The following is a 20,142-nucleotide window of genomic DNA, read 5'->3' on the forward strand; positions in this document are numbered from 1 at the left end:
TTCCACCACACGCCAAGCTTCCACCTACCTACATCCCTTGAATTCTCTTACTAAGGAGTATCTAAATGCCCTACAATACACCTGGTCCTAAGTAGCTCAGACACCATAATTTGTGGGCACAGCATCCATCTGAAACTGAGCAAGAGAGAATCCGACATAAGAGAGAAGGGCTTATTGGGAGATCGGCCTCTTCCCTTACTTAGTACACAGGGCGTTGGTGATCAGACAGATGGTGTGCATGTGCCCACCCCTTTAGAACTCAAACATTTCCAATGGCCATGGCACGTTCAGAACTTCACTTAAGTGCCGAGAATTGAAGAGTTCTATTCTTCATGCTTCCTCAGCACTTAGACGGTGTGAGCTATGGAACAGCTTGGGATTCGAGACGTGGAGAGAGATTAGCCGTTTACAAATCAATAGCAGCGGAGGGGGGCGGCTGCATTCAAACCCATCATCAGGTGAGCGGCAAGTGGCCATTAGTGACCAAGAGGTTAGCCAGACAGCGTTAGACGTTGTCTCGCTGTCAGTACTAAACTGGGATATTGCTCCTTCGCCCTGGTGATCAATTCTTCAAGTCTCTCTTTAGCACCAGAGCTAACGCAAGACCCCTCCTTCTGCGCCACGCCGCCACGTGCCCTACAGGAACCCTGTCACCTCCATCTCTGATTTAAGGAATTTAAAACACAGCTAGTCAGGGAAGATTACAAGGGCTTAAGAGGCTCAAATATGTTCTTGCCAGAATGTAATTGATTTATTAAAGACTTTCTGACGCAGACATGGCAGCTTTGAGGAGCTCCCTTTGAACTGTGCTGTACTACACACCACTCTGATCCCACCGCCTCTCGGCAACATGGACAGACGCGGCCGCCAGCAGCGCCGCCTCCTGTCCCAGAAGACATCGCGGCCTCCTCTTCATCTGATGGTGGAGTGCACGCCAGAGCTGAGATTTAGTATTCCCTTAAATAATATAATTCATTATGCCAAAGCAGGGATTTACTATTCCCCTAAATCCTGAAATATGATTGAGCGTGCGAAAGCAAAGACTTAATATTACCTTGAATAATAAACGAAAACCACTGGGCAGTTATTTTCACATGAATTTCGTCTCTGATGCAGTCATGTACCTTCTGTCACTGAATTTGGTATTATTTTATTTATTAAAGGTATATACATAGTGTAAACCTATTCAAACGAGCACAAAAAGAGAAATTGTATGCCCGGCGGTATTTGAGTTGTTGATCTGCAGAGTCTCTGCGCCATTTTAAGAGCCATACCTCTTACCTGGTGCCCATTGACATGACGGGACTGCCTTTGAGCAGAGGATGTCCTGTTGAGCTCCTCTCGTGCCCCTTAGCTCTCCTCTCTTCTCTTCTCTTCTCTTCTCTTCTCTTCTCTTCTCTTCTCTTCTCTTCTCTTCTCTTCTCTTCTCTTCTCTTCCCTTCCCTTCCCTTCCCTTCCCTTCCCTTCCCTTCCCTTCCCTTCCCTTCTCTTCTCTTCTCTTCTCTTCTCTTCTCTTCTCTTCTCTTCTCTTCTCTTCTCTTCTCTTCTCTTCTCTTCTCTTCTCTTCTCTTCTCTTCTCTTCTCTTCTCTTCTCTTCTCTTCCCTTCCCTTCCTTTCTCTTCTCTGGAGACGATACAAGTCATTAGCATGTTGTGACTCACTAGCCTGGGAGAGCCCTAGTGATGATGAAATGCCAAGTTTTACTGCATGCGCTTTTACCAATTGCTGTATTTCACCCCAAAAGCTGTATTTCACCCAATATTACAGTGTGCAGTTACCTAGACAGATATCGGGTAAAATATAATGTGAAGTAAAATGGGAACCATTTTTCTGCATTCTCAAAATGCAAATGCAGGGAAACAGAATTATGTGAAGAAATTCCACCTAGACCCCCTTCTGCCCAGAGCAGGAGGTAACCATTGGAAAACCCGATGCAAACATCTCACCCCATCGAAATTAATATATATTTTTTTAACTCAACTCACTGTGGTATTTATTTAAAAAGTAAAACGATATACACTTAAACCTGTAACTAAACAGTGGAGAAAGGTTAGTGCTCCTCATTACCTCAACCTCAAAACAATATCTAGCATTGAAACTAGGTCCTGGACACCTGCTCATCCGGCTTCTGAAGCAACCACAGCACCGAGACCACGCTCCTTGCTGCCACTGACTACATCCATTCCCTCCTCAACCGGGACAAAACCGCAGCCCTCATACTAGTAGACCTCCCACCGCACCCTAATCATGAGATTCCACAACGCCGGCATTCACGACAAGGCACTGGGCTTTATCAACTCTTCCTTACCGGCCAAACACAGCGAGTCAGACTTCCCTAGTTCTTCTCAGAACCTAATGAGATCAGCTGCGGAGTGCGTGTCCCAGGTTCCTCCCTGAGCCCCATCCTCTTCAGCCTCTCAGTGGCCCCCCTCGCGGCCATCGTCAGAAACCATGAATTCAACATTGTCTCCTATGCCGTAAGACACCCAGCTGATCCTCTCCCTTGCCAGCGTACCCACAGCAATCAGAATCAACTTTCAGAGCGGAATAAAGGCCGCTGTCAGCTGGATCAAAGCCAGCTGCCTCAAGCTCAACTTGGACAAGACTGAAGTACTCATCCTGGAACCCACCCCCTCAGCCTGGGATGACTCCTGGTGGCCTGCCGCATTAGGAACTCCTCCCACCCCTAAGGATCACACATGCAACCTCTACATCATACTGGACTCCTCACTCACAATGAACCGCCAAATTAATGCAGTGTCCTCATTATGCTTCCACACGCTCTGCCTGCTTTGAAAGACATTCAGATGGATCCTCACAGAATCCAGAAAGACGGTCACCCACACACTCATCATCAGCAGACTTGACTACAGCAACGCACCCTATTCCGGCACCACCCAGAAACAGCTATGGAAACAAAAGAATGTCCAAAACGCAGCAGCCAGACTGGTACTCGACATCCCCTGCCACAGCCACATAACAAAACACCTCTAACAACTCTACTGGCTCCCAGTCAACAAGAGAATCACCTTCAAGCTCCTTCCACATGCCTACAAGCTCTCCACGATGCAGGACCAGCATATCTGAACCACCACCTTACATTCCACATACCTGCCAGACAACTTCACTCCACCCAACTTGCCCTGGCCACCATCCCACAGATTCACAGGACCACAACCGGAGAGAGATCCTTCTCCTACCTTGCCACCAAAACCTGGCACACACTGCTACTCCACCTAAGGCAATCCCTGTCACTGGCCCTACTCAGGAAGGACCTCAAGACCTGGCCCTTCGCCTAAACTCCATGCCAGATGGATCAGCAGCTCCCTCCCTTCAGTGCCTTGAGACCCACATGGGTTCGTAGCCATGCTGTAAAAACTCCTAATTGATTGATTCGTTGACGACAGCCAATCTCAGTGGTTTAACTTATGACAACTGTGAGTACATGTTGTAGAGCACGTAACTCTGGGGCTGTTGTTACCCACTCCCCTTGCAGAGGCAGCATGTAGTGTTCCACTTGCAACACATGCATTCAGAGGCATGTAAGTGTGAGGAGAGAAGGATGCAACGAGTCACCGATTTGTGGAACATCCATAGGATCAGAGCAACAGGAGCAGCTTGAGGAAAGGTATTTGGGGTTTCTACACAAGGTGGGCTTCTTCCACACATGGTGCACATGAACAATACTAAACATGACTTGCAGGGAAAGGAGCGTCTCTTTATGTTGCTGATGCAGAACAGTTTCTGGACTGGCATGTAGCAGGATCCCCCGCACGTAAAGCAGGATTATCAGACCGAATGGAACTGCTGCCAACATAACCCTGTGTTGAGAAAAACCCATATCAGGGCATAAGGGATTAGAACTCCATTCGGATTCATACAAAACCTGGGTATAAATAACATGGTTCTAATTTTACAGCAAGGACCATCCAGCTGCGCATGTCTTCAATATGACCACCCATCATCCTCTCTTGGTCCTTAATCTCTGCCCCACCTACCTCTGGACTGCAATCAACACAACCTTCATGAATCATCAATGGCTACCCAATTATGAGCCCATCTCCTGTCTAACTCAATCACAGGCTGGCCATGGACATTTTTGGACGTCCACACCCATCAAACCAACAAGCCAAATACCCTTTGCAAGTTGCAGCACACCCTAAAATCAGAAACTGCAGGTGCAGCTGATGAATCTCTCCCTTGGGAGCCTCAGCTCAGGAGGAAAGATCAACAACGAAATACCCAATCATGGGCCACAACTGACACTAAAGCAAGGTTTGCCACATAAAACTCGGTGTTGCAGATTATTCAGTGCAGTGGGTTTGTGCTTCAGTCGGCAGCTGCCATCCATATGACTACGCATACTGGGGAAGAAATAGACTCAATCCTGTAATATATTTACACTAATATACAAAATTAGGATACTTAAACTTGAAGTAGAACATGGTGGGAAGTGTGAGAATAAAAAGGGTAAAAACAGATTAAAGGAGGTGATTTTCACAGGATACAGCTTGAAATGAGTTCTCCCTTTGGATGGAGAATTTAGTTCATTTTCCCCGCTCTCCCTGCATTTTCAGGTGTGCTGGTGCCTGCATCCAGTGAGCAGTTGGACTGTTGTTGGGAGTCAGTTACTCAGAAAGGGCTTTTGTGCAGGTTTAGACTTCAGAGTCTGTCAATCACTTCAGTAGTACTGGTTAAAATACGTGGGTAGACTGAGACCACCCACAAAATAGGGGTTCAGGCTACACTAGCTTTATGGCCTCAAAAAGACCTTCAAATGCCTCATCTGCCAGGTTCCTATCACAACGAGAATGAGTGTCTGCACAATGGGCCATCAGAGCTCATGCCGATTGGTACTCTCGCTAGATTGGTACTCTCGCTAGTCTGTCGGAACTGTTCCTCCCGCCGCTGCTGGTGGTCCTGCTCATGCTGGACCTCCTCCGCTTGTTCGATCAGTTGCTGCACGCGGAGCTGTAACTCGCTCAGCTTGTCCTTAGCTGCATACCTTGGCATAGTCATTGGCATGCTCCACCACTTGGACATCCTGGTGATTTCGCAGCATACCACCTGCAGACAGACAAGGCAGACTTGGTGAAGTTGCAATGAAGGCAGATCTGGTGCTCCCCTGGAGTATGAGAAGTGAAGGTGAATCTGCCTTCTGAGCCGTAGTGCCTGGAAAAGATGACCCTGTTATCCGGGTCCCTGACTTCCACCAACATGCTGAGACCAGGGGTGGCAGGCACGCCTCCTGCTGCTTGTCATACAGCTGTATGCTTTAATTCCCCTGAACCATTGTCTCGTACGAGATCTACTCGATTAACCATTTCCACTCGGGTTCCCACGTGTGGACGTGCAACCCCGAACTCAGGGAGGCGCGCGCAAGAAGAACTAGAACAAGCTTCAGAAGCACCATCTTTACCACCTGCTAAGCGCATGCGCCATCAAAATGAATCACATGTCAATTTACGCCAATTTCAGTACAAAACAAACAAGTCTAGTGATTTCCAAAACAATTATATTAAAAATAATTATTACTACACCACAACATTATAGTGTATCACAAGTCATGGCTTAATACTACAAGCATACACTAAAATGGTTGCGGTCAGTCTGATCTGGCCAGTCACTCTCCAAATAACATAACGTGTATTTGTAAAGCGCACATTTACCCCAAACGGTGCATCTTTGCACTGAATAACAGATGTTTATTGTTACAAAGATACTCATTTCATCGACCCCAGAAAGGATGAATGGCTGTGTTGGCCCGCCAGGATTTGAACCTGTGACCATGAGGTCGAAACAGGCCCCTGCGTGGATGCATTAGTCCACTAAGCCACCAGACCTGACCTATAATAGGATTTCTTCTGCTATTGTCAATCTGGACCATGAACTGTACCACTGGTATTCACATGTCCAAGGCAATACTATGGTCTGAATCTGTTGCAGGTGTAGCGCGGTTCAGAACAGGTACACAACACCCATGACTGCTGACTACACTCTTGAACCTTCTGGTCCACTGGCAAGTCATCGTGAATCATACAGACCAGCTCCACATGTCCGCAGCAGGCCCTACCCAAAGGAGAATGGTCAATATCAGAAGGAATATTCAGAATGTATTCAAGTCTGCTTCTGGAGCATATGTGGCATGGGGCCTCAGCCTGCGCTTTCATCATGCCACTGGAAATGCACGGAAAGGGACTTCATCAGTGCAACAATCTACTGTAAAAGGTTTAACTCCTCCCACTGTCATGCCTGGGATGACTATAGAAATGGGCAGCATTATAGAATTCTCAAATGTAAGAATATATAATATGTGACACCCTAAAAATGAGTGCAGGTACGTCAACAGCTGCATGTAGACAATAACTCCTTGCGATAAGAATATACATACATTTATATTGCCCCCCTCTCCTCGCGGGCATCCATTCACATAAGTGGCTTAGTTAACCTGGTAAAGAGGCACTGGCACATGTATGACAATGCCCTTTTCATAAGTACGTACCATCTCAAAAAATGATCTTGAGAATTAGCAACAAAAGTGTATAAAAATCTAAGGTTCACAAAATATAAGTGTTGAAAATGATTTATTGTAGTAGACCTGACCATCCCTTCCCTTCCCTCACACTCATAACCACATGCACTCCAACAAACCCCCATACTATACCACTAACTAATGAATCCATTTAAATACTAGCTGTCAAAACCTACCTTCCACCCAGTACAAAACTATCACTCATCCAATGTGGCTACCTCCTCCAGAATGTATGATGTCACAACGCAAACATTTACAACGCATGCCTTTACAATGCAGTTCTTACATTGCAACATCCTTTACAACACATGTTTTTACAATGCATGCCATCACAACGCATTTTTAGAAACTACATTTACAATGCATTCCATTACAACGCATACCTTTACAACGCATACTATTACAACGCATATTACTTTTAGGGCCACAGTAGGGTAAATGTTGGATAGTGTAGGGCATACAATTACTATTCCGACTCCAGTGAGAGAAACAGTAGGGTAAGTGTTGGATAGTGTAGGGGTAAAAATTACTTTTCCGCCTTCAGTAAGTGCAACAGTGGGGTAAGTGTTGGATAGTGCAGGGGTAAAATTACTATGCCCCATTACTTACCTTAAAATGCATTGTAATGACATGCGTTGTAGGGACATGCGATGTAATGGCTGCGTTGTAATGGCATGCGATGTAAAAGATGTTGCGTTATAAGGACTGCGTTGTAAAGGTAGTGCGTTGTAATGACTGCGTTGTAAAGGTTGTTTCTCCCTCCTCCACCACCCGCTCCCCAGCCATCTGCTAAACTATATCTACATTTTGTCTGCTACTATTCCTGAACATTACTCACTACCCCTCCATACTGTTTGCAAACATCAAATCAACCACTCAATCAATTTTTTTTTTATTTCGGATGAAACATCAATAAAACACATCAGCTAAAAACAGTCAATATATCAATGTATATAAAATTTAGATACAAAGGATAGAAACAATATTGACTACAATTCATCAGATCAGCAGTTTATAATTCATCATTTTTACAGTTTAATTTAAGTGAATACTATATTTCTCTTACTCTTATCCCTAATTTTGCAGCACAATATAAATGCAATTCATTACTCTCCTTCCTGGTGATATTGTTCAGCTAAAAAGAAATTCCGCCTTATCACCCACAATGAAGTTAAAACATTTTGCTCTACTAAAAACAATTATCTCTCAGTGCTGGTCTCAACATTCTTATAGCTTCTCTACACTGTCTGATCCCCATTTGCCAGACATGCAGGTAGAATCCATTTCCTGCGGGGAGAAAAGAAACACATGTGTAATTGTTTCAGTCTCAGTTCTACAGACTGGGCATCTGTCAGGGGAGCAATACTTCTTTACCCATCTAATGTGAAAGCTATTTAGGGACTATATTTCATATCTAAACTTGACATACAATTGTCCGACCAATATGTTATTAAAAAAAAAAAAAAAAGGGCTCCAAAAATGGCTTGCATTTGTGGTCCAGCAATCTGTTTGTTATATCATCAGACTTACAGTTTCTCATCTCTGGTTTCCACAGATATTGTTTGAGTTTTTCTTCAATAACAGACTCAGTCCCCACTTAGCATCGATGGGTGATTCCCAAAGGGCTGCTAGACCTAAATTGTAGAGCATGTCCTAACATATTTTAGCCAAGGTACTTTTTGATCGTGGTCTTCAAAAGCTGACCAAGCCTAGCTCCTCAGTGTACAACAGCCTCCGCCAATACAATACAACAGTACATTAAAGGTCTCAGCTTAAAGGTAAAAGTAATAGGGTACATGCCTAAGTCCATTAATGATGGAATATGGGGAGTGCTCTGTGGGATATTTATAATATATTTACATAACTCTTTCTAAATACATAAATTACAATAGGTATATGAAACACTTTAAGTAGGTTCTAGGTAAGGCTTCTGATTGTTCGTTCTTACAGATTTTTACAGATAAATGCAGCCAGAAAACTATGTGTTTTCTTGCTGTTTTAAAAAAATTAATTAAGTTGAAAAATACTGAAAATGGTGCTTCTTGTGAGAGACTTTCCATGCTGTCTTTAATGAATTCCAAGCAACAAATGAGCACATAGACTGTGTGGAGAGTTAAAAAACAGGATGAGATTTCCTTAAATTCAGGCATATATTAACATATATTTGTAGAATAATGCTAATGTGTACCAGTGTGTGTGGTGTTTTGTTATACGGGACTGCTGAATTCATGTAAATGTGAAAGGCATCCATGTATGAGTTCAAACATATAGTATATATAAATAAGCGTGGAAATATACAATTTTTACAACTCCATTTATTTTCAAAACGTAAAATAAATATGAATAAATACCAATAACATGGCCAAAAAAGAAATTTGGATAAATACTGGTGGAAATGTTAAAAAAAATACCATAAAACCAGGAGCCCTAATTATTGCCTGATTAATTGAGGTGAGCAAAATAGGTAGAACTCTCTGAATCAGAGGCCTTTTAGGAGTAGTGAGATGGAAACTAGGTGGAGGGGGAAAAGGTTGCCTGGATGGCTCAATGGTCCATGCATGTATGTGGTAGGAAAACCAGATAAATTGCTCTGATGTAGGTCAAGGGAAAGTGCCTCAATTACAGCTACATGGAAACATGCCCTCCAGCAGACTAGATGGTGAGCTGCCAGACACTATTGTGTCTTGATGAATGGCCAACCTGTTGGCTTATGCCTCTGTCAAGTACAAATACAGTGTCGGACAACAGACCTGAAATCCTGCTGCAGTATACTGTCAAGATCAGCAGTGTTGTCACCGAGTGCCCTCAGACACCCTCCAACCACAAAAGTATTCTCATGGACTCCCTTGAATAGGCTATGAGTATTTTGGGTTATATACCAGCATTGCACACCTTTGTTTAGAAATCTGTTGCAAGATCTTGTTGACGCACCAACTGGAATAACATTAAGAAGGTTCAATTTGTGGGAAAGGGAGAATGTTCTGCTCAAATAATCAGCCAAGACCACTATAAAAATCTGCACAGCTGGACTTCACAATTTCTTAGTTTGTGGATTTATTTAAAAATCAAATTAACCATTACAGAAAGCAAAAAGAATCAAAATCCAATTCATTTATAAATTGAATGATAAAATGTCCCTTTAAGAAACTAAGGGTCACCCCCAAACGTTTTGTCATCGCCCTCCTATTTTACTGAATTCCTTTTAGTTGGCATTAGGACTTTGTGAACTTTACCACTGCTAGCCAATGCTTAAGTGTTTGTGCTCTCTCTCTCTAAAACGTAGCAAAAGTGGCCTACACCTGATTGGCACATTTAATTTACTTACAAGCCCCTAGTATATGGTACTGCATGTACCCAGGGCCGGTACGTTAAATGCTACTAATGTGCTTCCAACACCAATTGGTCCACCCAGTAAACTAACCCCTTAGAACATTTCTCAGGTCTGCCATTACAGCCTATAGTGCAATTTTAAAACTGCCAATTCGACTTGTCTAAACCTTCCTTTTTAATACATATAAGTCACCAATAAGTAGGCCCTAAACAGACCATATGGCAGCGTGCAGTGCATTTCAAAAGGACATGTGGGTTTATGTTTTTCCTGTCCCCATAGTGAAATACTCCTGAATTCGTTTTTCACTACTGTAATGCCTATCTCTCCCGTTGGATAACATTGAGTTACCTTATTACATTTAATAAGTGCTCACTTTTGATTGGGAATAGAAAGGGATTTCAATTAAGGACACAAATGAATTGCAATTTAAAGAACTCTTTAATGTTAAAGTCGGAATTTATGTCACAATCCTGAAAATGGCACTTTTAGAACGTTTGCATTTTCTTGTACCAATCATTTGGTTCCTGATGCCTGCGTCCTGAGTCATATAACTGTGAATGGCTTAGCTGTTTTGGACTTTCTATATTCCTCCCAGACAGTGAGACAAAGGGGAACTTGGAGTTGGCTGGATGGGCCATCCTGCCAGGGTGGGTGAGGTGGAGCTGGTCTCTGCTCCACTTAGATTTCAAAAGGCTTTCTCCAGCACAATCACAAAGGCACCTGACACAATTATTTTGTCACCCTAGACTACTTTAAAACTTGGCTGGGGAACAAAGAAACTTCTCAGAACCCGATGTGGGTGTGGGTAGGATGTCACCCCCACTTCAAAGGCTGGCACAAGGAATAAATATTGAACCTCCTAAACCACCTCTTCAGTACACTGCTGGGCCTGTGGAGTACAGAAGAATGACTGACTTGTTCCCCATAGGACTGCCTGCTACTTTGGGTCTGCTTTGTTCACCTGAAGACTGCCCTGCTGCTTGAGGCCTGCCTCCCTCTCTGTGAAGAAAAACGGGACCTGCTCCCTTCATCCCAGTGTGGAAATATGGATTTTTCTGGTCAGTTATGTCCCCTATCTTGGACCCCAACGGTTCTATGTACATGTTACAAGTACATGTATGTTCCCTCCAGTTCCAGTTATGAAGACGCAAATACATGTGCGTCCACCGTTAACATGTCCTCTGTTGATCCGCCATGAATGGGCCGGATATTCCATTCTTAAGTATGAAAGGCCACCGGCTTTATATGGTTCACTTATGCCATTTTACAGTCCAGGCAAGTAGGCCCTGATTCTGTCTTCGAACTCTTCTTGCCTTCTGCCTCTGAAAGCTCCAGTCTGAGCCTGCATCTGTGGCCATGAACTTTGTCTCATTCTCTGCGCGGCTCACGAAGCCTGACATCAGCCTGCTGCCTGCCAAAAACTGTATTTCACCTTCGAAATTATCTGCTCCGTTCCCTGCCCGATGCATTCCTGTCTAGTAGTTTAAGTAAACATTCTTCCAGCTACCGAGCAAAGGCCCGGCTTCTCTGTCTTTATACAAGTAATTCATAGCCCTGTTACCATGGAAGATTCCTGACCTCGCATCTAGTGTAGACACTTAGACGCTTGTGCACGCACTAACAGTCAGTATAGTCAGTATAGAATAAGATTCTACTCCAAGAAGGCCTCTCTTTTGGATAACATAGTTCTTTAAACATAGGATGTTAGATATGATTTGGGATTAGGTTGACTTGACCCTCCAGACTTCTGTCGCCACATGTAGAGCTAAATGTCAAGTCCCCTTCACCCCCTAGTTGCACGTCAATCACACGTCATGCTGCTGCACGCGCATTTCTGCCAAGTATTTCTGCTGACATTGCGAAATTATTTCATAGGTCCACCCATATGTGACATCACAACCAATGACGTTTTTTTTGTTACACCCAGTTACGCCTATCTTTGCCACGTATGAATATATTTTCTCCACTATCAATTGTTACGCCTCTTGTATTTGCTTCACTGTAATGCTTATTGTATAAAAGTAATTGATTGTCAATAACGTATGTACTTCACTTCCTGAACCTTCGTGGTGATGGAACTTGGAGCAACCGATTATAATCGACCATTGGAATAAAGCCCATTCCGAACCTCTAATACCACGGATTCTGCCTCTTATTTACTGAGCTATTTTATTATGTTTCTGTATCAAATTAAGTCCCGGTAATTAAATTATTTACCACATGAATGGCGCCCGAACAGGGACACTTTCTCATCTCACGCGCCGGCGGTGCGTTGCAGGTCCGGTCTCCTGCCACAGCTGGACGGACAATAACGCGTACCAGCAGGATTTCCTGTATCTCCCTCCGGTCAAGCGGGGGCGAGTGAGGCTGCGATCAACACCCAGACGAGGCGGTGAGAAGTGCGAAGTATCCCGACCAGAGCCTAGCTGAGAGAGCAAGATCCGAGGTATACAGAGGCCCACCAGTTTCCGAAGTCCCAAGTCAAGTCCGGTTTCCGAAGTGTTCAAGTCGAGTCCAGTCCGGTTCAAGTTCAGTTCAGATCCGTTCCGAGGCCTTCCGTTCCGAGCTACCCGGTGAGTACCATTACTGGGGAGGCGTTCTGGCGTGCACATAAGTTGTGCCGGTCCAGACGGGTTTGGGTACACAAATCCGGTCTGCACTGTTTTAGCAGTGTATCTGTACTGTTTAGCAGTATATCTAGTATATCTAGTATATGAATTCAGAATAATTCAGTTAAAGTCGAGTATTATGTTTAGTGATTAAGTTTTTCTTAATCGTCATCATCATTGTTGCTCAGTTAAATGTTAAATGTTAAATGTTTTAAGTACGTTCTGCATATTGTGGTGTGAATGACTGTTCATTATTGTGATTACTGTATTAAGTTTGTTCAAGATCAAGTATCAGATCAGTTCTCAATATGCCGCTCTTTTCGAAATTAAGACAGATCACAACTAGAAAAGGGGTACTCGAAGAAGCTGTTCCTATTCCTCCTAGGGACACTCCAGGGTATTTCATGTATCATAAACACGGCTTAGAGGCTATATTATTTCTTGATTTATGGGTAGACTACACTAAGGAATTACCAGAAAGTCAGAGGTGGCCCGCAGCTGGGACCTGGGATGCAGAGTGCATCGTGAAAGTAGAGGAAGAATTATGGAAAAAGAAAGCTAGACAATCACAGAAGGACGCCATTGAATTATGGCGTAAAGAATCGTATAGACGCACAGAAAAAGCACGTAGACAGGAAGAGAAGAGTAAAGAGAATTCAAATAAAGTTCAAGAAAATCTATTAATTGAAGAAGGTACACGAGTAAAATCAGAACAAGTAGACAGACAAAGACATGCCCTTATGAAGGGTATGTATCCCCTTCTGGCCGAAGGATTACCTAAGGCTACCCCGGAGATACCAAAAGACTTGTCAACCCCATTATTTCCAATAAAAGTACATCCTAAGGGGCATCCTAGAACCGCAGAAGATGTTTTTCTTTCCTCATATTTAGATGACGCAGCTCCCGAGTATGCTAATCCCGCCCCGCATAGACCGCCTGCCAGGGATATTCAACGCCAAGATCCAGTACCCGTATCTTTACAGCAACAAGTCCTGACACAAGTTCCGGCAAGCACATCTGTTTCTACATCTGTTCCTACAGCTACTTCTATAGCTGTGTCCACACCTATAGTTGCTGTATCACGTTCAAAGAATCCTTTCACACCCGATACCCCAGACGGGGCTACCGGAGGTGCTACCAATATTTTTTCTACGCCACCCAGAATAAATAAACTTACCTTTCAAGAGTCAGCACATTCACGTACCCCCAAACTCATAAATGCCCGTACGCTTAAGGAACTTCTTATAGATTGTAGATATGACCCTGTGCCCGGCAAAGAGGACGAAATGATCATGGCATCATTACGTATCAGACGAGCCGCAGTGTATTTAGGAAAGTTACCAGGAATGGCGGCGCATCTAGATAATATATACCATTTTGTCCAAACAGGGCGAGATTCAGAATGTATTAACAGAGCTATGGAATACCAGAAAGTGGAAATACAGGGGGAACTGTTACGTTTCCTCATAAATTGCGTAATCAGAAATCAAGACCGACCGGGGGTAGACCCGGAAGCAATGCAGATTCTTATCAGATGGAGCCAGAATATCTCAGAAGGGAGACATGATAAGCAAAACTGTATAATAGCCATGTGCAGAAAGATCCGTAAAGAAATAGAACGTCTACACGAAGAAAGATTAGCGGTAGTCCAGTTTGAACAAAATGAGGAGGAGGAAGGATCAGGACTGCCCACAAGACAGTCAGACACCATAGCCTATGTAGGTAGAGGAAGATCTTGTAATAGTACCGGATGTTTTACTGATCCGATACGTCCGATATGTCCGGATAATAACAGGAATTTCCAAACACCTATAATAAATATAAGGTCCCCCGAGCATTCGTTCCAAGCCGCTGACAAATTACTGCGAGAACGAAGGGGTTATCATTTACTCGATTCTATGGATGAACAAGAATTAGCCAGGTCAGCCGTTCATTGGGTTGACAGTCCCGGAAAATATGGTGATGATACAATAGCACACACATTTTTGAACCTCACCCCAGATGAACAGCGTTTAGCTGGGATTTATATGATTCAACAACTTCTTATACTATATAAAAGCCAACATTCAGATCCTGGTCCCTTACCTGATATATTGACTGAATTACTCACGAATAGGTGGAAAGGTTCAGGTACTAAGTTAATTAAGGAAATACTAGAATACAGAAGGCAGTACATTCTTTTTGTATGTCCAGAACATGTTTCATTGCCCATCAAGGAAAGACCGATGTATTACATGGACAGACAGAATCCCTTACGAGAAGTACACCCAATAAAGGGCGAGGACAATCAGTTTAAACGTGTATATGTATATACGCCCATATCGAAAATAGAATTGTTAGAAATGAAGAAATTGGTACCCAGTCATGACAAAGACCCAGCGGGTTTCCACCGAGAAATTAAAGACATGTTACTCATGGGAGAGTATACCTATCCCGACATTATGACAATATTAAAGGTATTAATGCCTGCTGGTATTTATGAAAAACTCAGGGAAAAAGAGTGGGAGGTAGGAGACCAAAAGATAGATTGGACAGCATTAGAAAATGAAGAAAGGGCCCGAGGTCCAGGTTCGGGGCTTGGGGATAAAACTAAAGCACTACCAGGTTTATTAGTACAGGTGCTGCCACGTTTATTAACTACGAAAAAGGAAGACTGGGGTGCAATTTCAGCCTGTAAACAAAAGCAAGATGAAGACACTAGTGATTTCTATGCCCGATTCGAAAAATGTTTTGGTATAAATAGTGGTATAAAAGCAAGTAGCGAGTCATACCCACATCTGTTTGTGACAAAATTAGTTGAAAATTCTTTGCCCCAAGTGAAGAATAGAGTATTAAAATTCGAGAGTACATGGCAAGGTAATACCCCATCACAAATGTTACAAATGTTACAGTACCATTACAATAGAATTAGAGAGGAACAAGAACATGAACAAAGACGCATGAAAGACACGAAAATGAAAATGCTAGTCTCTCAGACAGTTCCAGCTGAAGGACATAAAAAGGGTACGGCACATTCCGGTGATTCAGCAGGACCTGTAAAAGGGACATGCAACTATTGTAAACAACCAGGTCATTATGTACACGATTGTCCAGTCCTGAAGCGTAATATCGCCACAGGTATTACAAAAGAAAGACCACGGCCACTTAGACAGGATCAGAATGAACAAGGAGCACCGCAGCATGCACAAGCCATGCCAGCTCCACAACAGTCTATACAGTTTGTGCCAGCCGCACCAGCACTGCCGGCTGCTGCCACACAAACCACGACAAGACAACTGTACCAGACCGCACAGTATGACTATCCTGATTATCAACGATACGCATGAACAAGCCCAGAGAGGGAAGTTGACTTACCCCTTATCGAGATCCCTGTAGATCAAGAAGGACCTTATGTACATAGTGAATTATTAGGCCAAGACAGAAAATTTTTACTCGATACAGGGGCAAGTCGAACAACCATAAAACGTAGTGAAGTTCCAGGGGCACCCCTCTCAGGCTCTCAGAATATTTCCCTTGGTTTTTCAGGAAAACCTATTGTTAATGAAGTGTCACAGCCTCTTCCACTTACGATAGGACCTTTGACCCGAACTACAGATTTATTGCTTACTAAATCATGTCCAGAAAACTTGTTAGGAATAAAAACATTGAAAGCTCTAGGAGCTATAATATGTTGTTCTCCGGAAGGAGTAAGATTGTTTTTACGTGATTTCAAAGGTCATTATGTGTCTAGAGACATGGATCCCCGATTGCAGACTTTACCCACACATCTATGGGCACAAGGCCCTACTGATGTTGGTTGCATGAACATTACACCATATCGAGTTACACTAAAGGCAGGAGTGGTACTACCACGAATGCGACAATACAAGTTACCACCAGATGCTGTAGTGGCTTTACTACAAATCATTGACGAGCTCATTGCCCAAGGAGTGGTTGTGGAAACAGACTCCAATGTATGTAATTCACCGATAATTCCGATTCTTAAACGAACAGATCCAAAGGCCCCGCCAGTATATCGATTAGTTATTGATCTGCGCGAATTAAACAAGTGCATTGTGCCACAATTCCCTGTGGTCCCAGATATCTCGTCATTACTGACAGCTATTGATTCCGAAGCAACATTCTTTACTGTAATTGATCTCAAGAATGCTTTTTTCAGCGTCCCAATAGATCCGGAAAGCCAATATTTGTTCGGATTTAGTTTAAATGGACGTAGCTTTAAATTCTCACGCGCACCTCAAGGATTTACAGAAAGCCCCAGCATCTATAGCCAAGCACTGAAACGAGAACTCGACAGTATCCACATGCCAGTTAACACTGCTTTGCTTCAATATGTCGATGATCTGCTGATCACCGCTAGAAGCAAACCCGAATGTGAGAAAGCATCACTGACAGTTTTACAATTTTTAGCCGAAAAGGGGCACAAGGTGTCCCCTTCTAAGCTGCAATTCTGTGTCCAGCGAGTTATTTATCTTGGACACTCGCTGTCCAAGGAGGGAAGGCAGCTTACACCCGACCGCATTCAGTTAATAGCTAACATGCCAATACCCAAGACACAAAAGGAGGTACGGGCTTTCATAGGCCTCACTTCATATTGTAGGCAGTGGATCCCTCAGTATGCATTTCTAGCAAAACCACTCATTCAGTTGACAACGCAGGAGGCAGCCACATCGACTGTTCTCCCTTGGACTCAGGAACACACACTAGCTTTTGAAAGCTTAAAGAAAGCTCTATGCCAAGCACCTGTTTTAGCAACACCATGTTACAGAAAACATTTTACACTCTTTGTTACAGAACGAGAAGGTACTGCTTTGTCAGTACTCACACAGGAACAAGCAGGATCACACAAACCGTGTGCTTATTTTTCTAGTACATTAGATCCCGTAGCTCAGGCTCTGCCTCCGTGCCTGAAATCAGTGGCAGCGACAGCTTTAGCAATCAGACAAAGCGATGCCATAGTGTTAGGACATCCATTGACAGTACAAGTACCACACGCAGTAGAGGTTCTTGTGAATAGAACGCAAACACAACACTTGACTATAGCGCGACTCACTGGGTACGAACTGACATTGTTTCAGCCACATATAGAAATCAGACGTTGTAACACATTGAATCCTGCCACACTTTTACCTGTAAATGGAACAGACCCACTAGCACATGACTGCATTGAAGTTATTACAATTACGACGAAACCCAGACAAGACTTAACCGATGTCCCATTGTCAGACCCAGACCTGACGTTGTATGTAGATGGTTCATGTATGAGAACTAGTACAGGAGAATTAGTGGCCGCTTACGCAGTCACAACAGATACTGAAATCATTGAAACAAATTGCATAAATACCTTGTCAGCTCAAGCCGCAGAGCTCATCGCTCTGACACAAGCCTGTATTCAAGCCACAAATAAAAAAGTCAACATATACACTGACTCACGTTATGCATTCGGAGTTGTACATGACTTCGGCGTGCTGTGGCGAGAGAGAGGTTATTTAACTTCCCACGGTGCCCACATTCAGCACGGACCCCTCATTCATGCCTTATTAGATGCGATACATCTACCCACTGCAATATCAATCATGAAATGTAAAGCTCATACGAAAGTTACTGATATCATTTCTCAAGGCAATGATCTAGCTGACAGAACAGCTAAACAGACTGCTCAAACTCAGACATCCGACATGACAAAGACAATAGTCCCGCCGCCAACACATTGCATGACAGTTAAAGATCCTACTCTTGACGTAATTGATATACAGACACATGCTACACCAGACGAAATAAAGAAATGGACTGAATTAGGAGGGATCCAAACGGATCAAGGATGGATGATGAAGGAAAAGTCTGTGTGGTTCCTTCCTGATTCAATGGTCCAAGTCATTATTAACACTATACATAGTCCAGCACATCTAGGAGAAAAAGCCATGCTAGACAGCATTCAACACATTTGGTTCAATAAACATTTGCGAGCAGCAGCCAAACAAAAGGTTCGTACCTGTATGATCTGTTGCCAGTTCAACCCAGGAAAAAGCGTTCCCGTAGAACAGGGTGGATTTCATCCTCCTGATCATCCTTTTGAAGTCCTCCAGATGGATTATATCCAGATGGAACGATGTAGAGGATTCAAATATGTTCTCGTAGTTGTGTGTGCTCTTTCCCATTGGACGGAGGCATACCCGGTTTCAGATTACACTGCCCCGACTACTGCCAAACAGTTAGTTCGAGAATTCTTCCCACGATACGGTTTACCACGTGTTGTTCACTCAGATAACGGCCAGCCGTTCTCATCCGAATTAATGAAACACGTTTCACTTTTGCTAGGATATCAGTGGAAGTTTCACTGTGTCCGACACCCCGAGGCAGCAGGTCTCGTGGAAAGACATAATCAGACCCTGAAAATTAGATTGTCTAAAATATGCAGGGAGAAAGGTGTCGACTGGGTAGTAGCATTACCAGTTGCACTCTTTTACATGAGAATGGTAGCACACTCTCGAACAGGGCTATCCCCGTATGAGGTGATCTTTGGCAGACCACCAAATATGTGGGGGACGCCTATACCACGTAAAATAACTGATATTGACTGTAATATGCTGACAGATTATTTGGCTTCCTTGATGTCTGCACTACAATCTTGTCGTTCACAGGTAGCTGCAGCTTTTCCTGACAACACTGAAGTGAAACCCCATGACGTAATTCCGGGGGATCTCGTTTTAGTGAGGAACTTTGATCGAAAGACTCAGCTGGATCCTAGGTGGAGGTCGCCTCAGCTCGTGTTATTAACGACGAGGACAGCCGTGAAGATCGAGGGCAGAAAAGGCTGGATTCATTCAAGTCATATCAAGAAATTTCATGGACCACAATCAGAAGTGAATACCACACCTTGTGTGTCTTCACCCATTGACTCAAAACTTCCTTTTGTGGAAAAAAGTGACTCCGAACATTATAAATTAAAGCTCAGGCCCAATCAGTCGAGCAATTTGATTGTTTAAGTCCTCTCCAAGGTGAAGCGGTTGAATTGTCTCTGACATATATCCCTTGGACCTGAATAGAGAAAACACCCGAAAAATGTTGAAACGACAGGCGTACTGTAAATCACTGCGTAGTCATTGCATAGTGACGTTATTAATTTTGTTTTTCTCAAGTCTTTTAATAATTACTGCAAGTATATTGTTGCACATATATTATCCTATTTCTAGACATGTTTACAATGTTACTGCTGAACATTCTTTTAGTGAATTACCTCCGCTTGAGTTGTCTTATAGATTTGCGCTGCGCAATAACACGTTTATCAGTATGTTGCATCATTCCCATCAGGTTAGCAATGCTACAAATTGTTGGATATGTGGCCGACTTCCTCCCTATCAGAATTATAAAGGAATTCTACCTCTCTTTCCATACCCGTTCACACACAACGGCTCCTGTGGAGCATGGTTTAGCTTAATCAATTCCCTAGATTCGAATTCTGCAGTTTATCAAGATAACTGGGTATGGGGAAATTTGAACTTAGTTTTGCTTAAAGTCTGCCACCCTAACAAGGAGGGACTTCCTCAGAGAACAGGAACTGATCTAGAAAATGAAGTGTATGGATTAGGTAATTTTACGCTTAATCTTATGATCCTAAATGTCGAATCAGAAGCTACTCCAATTTTGCCCGCTATGTCAATATTTCCAGT

General features: G+C 43.4%; 1 protein-coding gene and 1 pseudogene across 1 annotated transcript in view; one reads left to right on the forward strand and one right to left on the reverse strand.

The window, feature by feature from the left end:
• The window catches only part of LOC146856778 (protein CEPU-1-like), a 927,479-nt gene that overhangs the window by 553,099 nt on the left and 354,238 nt on the right, over positions 1 to 20,142 (forward strand). The window lies entirely within an intron of this gene.
• LOC146856781 (transmembrane emp24 domain-containing protein 9 pseudogene) lies at positions 4,743 to 5,413 on the reverse strand (annotated as a pseudogene).

The sequence above is a fragment of the Triturus cristatus genome, chromosome 3_2, assembly GCF_964204655.1.
Source record: "Triturus cristatus chromosome 3_2, aTriCri1.1, whole genome shotgun sequence".
In the NCBI taxonomy this organism is placed as follows: domain Eukaryota; kingdom Metazoa; phylum Chordata; class Amphibia; order Caudata; family Salamandridae; genus Triturus; species Triturus cristatus.